The sequence below is a fragment of the Pleurodeles waltl genome, chromosome 6, assembly GCF_031143425.1.
Source record: "Pleurodeles waltl isolate 20211129_DDA chromosome 6, aPleWal1.hap1.20221129, whole genome shotgun sequence".
Taxonomy (NCBI): Eukaryota; Metazoa; Chordata; class Amphibia; order Caudata; family Salamandridae; genus Pleurodeles; species Pleurodeles waltl.
This window is the reverse complement of record NC_090445.1, coordinates 1,111,087,484-1,111,092,233: the sequence shown is the minus strand read 5'-3', so window position 1 is coordinate 1,111,092,233 and position 4,750 is coordinate 1,111,087,484. Positions and strand designations below refer to the sequence as shown.

The following is a 4,750-nucleotide window of genomic DNA, read 5'->3' as shown; positions in this document are numbered from 1 at the left end:
TTCATAAGAATGAGCTTTGTGTTCCTTTGTTTTTTGCACTGATTTTGCCACCTCTAAGGCCAGGCCGGGGGTCGAAGAGTCAGTGCCAGTGTCAAGAGGGGCAAAGCGGGGGCCGTAGCTGCAACCCTGGCAAACCCATGTGTGAATTAATGCAGAGACGCGCAAGAGATGTGGTTGGACTCACAAATAAATGAACCCTAGTGTGGAGGTAATCTCCTCCTTGCCCCTTGGACAATCCTAACCCAACTTCTCCACAACACCAAAAGATGGTTTCACACAATCCCAACCTTTTCTAAAGGTATGACGTCAACCAATACCTTTTGAGCTTCCCAAAATTATGTTTGTAAAATACATATCCCTTTTCATCAATGGTCTGCAGCTGTGCCAATTGCATATTTCTTCTGCCAACTACAGCATATGGCAGTGCGCCATCCCTATTCAGACACTGGCAAACCTGACTGTGAGCGGCAGCATTGGTCTCCTTCACACTGAGCATTTCCGAACTTAAAGTAGTTCCCTTTAAGTGCCAGGAATTAAGACAAGATGTGCCTTTTGAGACTGAAAAATACTTTTGGTTTGGCAAATCCAAAAGGCTAACAGCCAACACTGGACCTATTGGGTTTGCCAGTGCCTCTTCTATTAGTGAGATGTATTAGTTGTGTGCTGAATAGTTAGTTGGTAGTGTGATTTGTCGCTGGTGGTTAACTCAGGTCAGTTGTTGTGTAACTATGGAAGTGAGAGTATTTCATATTAAATAGTTGCTTGGGGAACTTCACGTCTGAAAGAAGAATGTTTTGCTTCAGTGAGGGCCAGGGTTGGGCTTTAGGTTTGATATTCTTTGGGCACAGCCCCAAAGCTTATGCCTCTGATGCTACGCTCACTAATCCTAGCGGTCCACACAATAAAGTGTGGCCGGTGTAAGCTGGGAAGCCTAGAGCCGATTGGCTGGAACCATCTAGCCGTATGGTTCATGCATAAGGGCAGTGTGACCACACATGCAAAAAAAGTAGTTCATGTTCCATTTGAATGGATCACAGTCAGGGTGGTTCCATCTGACAAAAAAGTGTGCAGTGAAGTTCCATGAATGGACCAGAGTAACCATATGAAGTGTAATGTGTAATACGTGAGTTTGTGAACTGATTCCAAAGATTTTGCGCATTTTATAGTGTTTATGATTTATGCGAGTACCTTCTTAAAAAGCATCCATTATTTATGTTTTAAAAATATCAGCTTTCTGCAATTATTCCTGCACGGCCGGGCCTTTATATTGCCTGGACCACTGCCTATGACAAACTTATCGTACTCAATATGTCACGCGCCTCCGACACTTCTGGCAGCTCTGTGTACCTCACTGCCCCTCTTCCTCCTCCAGTGCCTGAATTTAATGCAATTTGAAAGTTGGGCTCCGAGTACCATGAACGGATCAGGAGTGTGAAACCTCCTATACTTTGTGAAACACACTTGAACTCTAGCTCAATGCACATCTACACGTCTAAGCCGCCCTCTCTACGAAGAGAGTGAAGCCATAGTTCACATGTTGTCGTAGAAATCTGTTAGTGTTGCAAGGCTCCCTATTTCACTCTAGTGCCTAGAAGCACCCTTGGCTACACAGGCCGTCAGGTGCACTGTCTCACGCAGCCTTGAGCCTCACAGTAGTGCAGATTTGAAATATTTACTACAGAGTGTTCTGTTTACTCCATCGTAATCTGACCGCCAGTGATACGTTTTTAAAGTAAATCCTGTACTAATAATTGGGACATAAATCTCACAACTGCACAACATCTGTGAATTGTTGTCCCAGCTGCAATGAGCAGTTTCCCTTCCAACTGTGGTAAGAGAAACGCTGACAATGCCCCGGCCCTTGTCGTCTACGATGGAAACATCTTCCTTCAGAGCAACGTTCAGCCATCGAAAGAAAAACAGAAGGAGCAACAATTGATGTTTCATTCCATTTTATTGAGTTCTGCATTTTTATTTGAACAAGTTCACATCTCGACCGAAGTCCCTTCATAAAGCAGGAAAAGTGTAGAATCACGTGACAGATACACAATGTCACACGAAACGTCACAGCTCAGACAAGAGGATACTCACAAGCCATTCTTACATCTGATACACTGAATATCTTCATCACAGGAGCTAAATCCTGGGTTTCATTCTGTAACTGAATGAGTTTCTACTGATAATCGCAGCCCTACAAATATCGTAGAAGACCCGGAAGTAGAACATTCTCAGTCACTGAGATACAAATCTATGGCAGGGAGATCACCAAACTGAACATCTTTATAAAAGAGAACACAATATTGTGTAATTTACACAAATAGCGCCAAGACGTATTCTAAAATGGAGACTCAGCAGTAATTATAACTATTACTCCTTTCCTTTCACCAACAATGAACCTTACACTTTGGAGGAAACAGAATTAATGTGCACATTGTCACATATGCTTTTCAGAGATAATCCACAAATCTCCAAAAGAACAGAAACACTCTTTACCTTCACAGAAGGCAGGGGATTTACCTGAAGAATTTCCAATTGAAAATACAGATATATCAACATTGATAGTTAAAAGGCAATTAATGTGCATTTTGTGAGAAAAGTCTAAAATACATCACTTATCAGAGACGATTCAGATATTTCTGAAAGCACAGATGCATACTTTGCCTACACAGAAGGCAGTACGCTTTTATGATAATTTCCTATAGGAAATACTACATATCAAAATTGATACAAAAGAGGCGAGGAGCCGTCGTCACATCAAACAATCTGAGTTCCTTGCAAACAACTGTTAAAAATATTTCGAAATTGAAGGCACGTCTTATTAATGACTTTAGTTCATTCCCTTCAACAAAGTTATATATTAAAAATTATTACAGATACTGCCAATGTTTAACAAATTCATGTTCACACAATATTTACATACTGTGTAATCTAAATTGTGTTCAGCCAACATTTATCATAAACAGATATAACTTTCAGTGTCCATCCCGAGTATGGATTTAACAAACACTGTCCATCCTACACGGATATAATATTTTCACATTGTCCATCCTATAAGGATGTAATAGCTACACTGCCCATCCTGTGGGGATATAATATTCATATACTGTCCATCTTAAGAGGATATATAGTATTCTCACTGTCCACCAAGAGTGTGGATTTAACATTCAAACAATGTCCATCAAACATGGACATAATATTTACACACCACCCACCCTATGCGGATGTAATAGTCACACTGCTCACACTGTGTGGGTATAATATTCACACACTGTACATTTAGGAGGGTATAGCACTCACACACTGCTCACCCTGTATGGATGTACTATTGAAATACTGCCCCTCCTGCGAGCATATAATATTCACATTGTCCATCCTGTGAGGATATAACATCACTCACTGTCCATCCTATGAGGATATACATTCGATCCTCACTCCACTCCTTGAAGTGCAGTAAACTCCCCCCTGCACAGCAGGGCCAGCTCCAGACACGAGAATGGATATTCTCCCCTCAGAGAGGACCGAGGCCTCTAAAGAAGTCCGAAGAAAAGTCCAGGCCGCAGTCCCCGCATTACCAGGGTCTCCACAGGGCTCTGGGGCTGTCCTGGGCGGGCTCTTTAGTGCTGCTGGGACAGGACGGAGGCCGAGAAGGACACACAGCCTCTCTTGCAGCCGCAGGTCTATGGAGGGCCCGCAGCAGCTTCATCCGGGTCTCTGTGGGGGCTCCGTGGAGGGAGAGGAAGTGCAGAGAGTCCTGGAGGCACCTGGAGTAACCTTCACTGGAGGCCACGGCTGCAGGGAGAGAGAGGAGGGGTTAATGCTTGTACATTTTCACATCGTGAAGTGAACACACAGATCATGCTCTCTATTAAAGCCCTCTAGATGGTTTTGTTTTCCTCTGGTTGCTGCAGGTGGTTTAGAGGAAGAGACGATTCTCTTGTCTTTAAAACAGGAGTTTACTTCAGGTAAAATGGCACTGGGCGATAATGGAGATATTTAAATGTCATACGCCAGCCCCGAGTAACACCCCAATGCTACTATCAATAGTTAAACCTCTGGACAGTGATGAACTAACCCCAGCCGACCTCTCTCCCCACCCCACACACGCAGACAAGCACATAACTGCAAAGTGCACCCACTGTGGTTTTCACCCTTCAGAAACTAGAAACTGCATCACCCACTCGTGGCCCACACCACTTTCGCCACACCCACCTGCCCGTACCCAGACTTCACCCTTTACCACATAAAACAGCAAATTCATTTCACGAGCGCTCACCTGGTGCCGGTGTCTGCAGCCGCCGGGCCAGGTATCTCACGGCCATTTCCAGGATATCCGCTTTCTCTGCTTTGGGCGGAAGTTCCTGTTCCTCAAACTCTCTCCGCAGTAACATCCTCAGCTGCTCAATGCTGCTGTTGATGCGATCTCTCCTCAGCTTCTCCACCACTGGCTTCCTCAGCTGCAGAGACAAAATACGGATTCGTTATTGTATTTGAAGAAAGTTGTAAACGTGTTTAACACTTGTTAAAAGTCACCAGCAGAGAATATATTTATAATTTTATAATACAAGTGCTAAACTAAATAATTTTATACAGAACGAAGGTAATGGTAAAAATAATGTACACCATGAGGTATGAATAGCTCTTTAAAGTTCGTACTATGTTTATGTACCAAAAATATGAATGCATAGAGATTTCAGATTCTTACCTTTCAAATATCTCTCCCCTCGCGCACCTCTTCATATGCCCTCAAGGT

At 43.3% G+C, this 4,750-nt stretch overlaps 1 long non-coding RNA gene across 1 annotated transcript; it reads right to left on the bottom strand.

Moving 5' to 3' along the window:
* Positions 1-1,935: 1,935 nt before the first annotated feature.
* Positions 1,936-4,536, bottom strand: LOC138300642 (uncharacterized). Its single transcript, XR_011204979.1, has 2 exons — positions 4,274-4,536; positions 1,936-3,789 (listed from the first exon to the last, which is right to left on the bottom strand). It is a non-coding gene; the product is annotated as an uncharacterized lncRNA (long non-coding RNA).
* Positions 4,537-4,750: the final 214 nt, after the last annotated feature.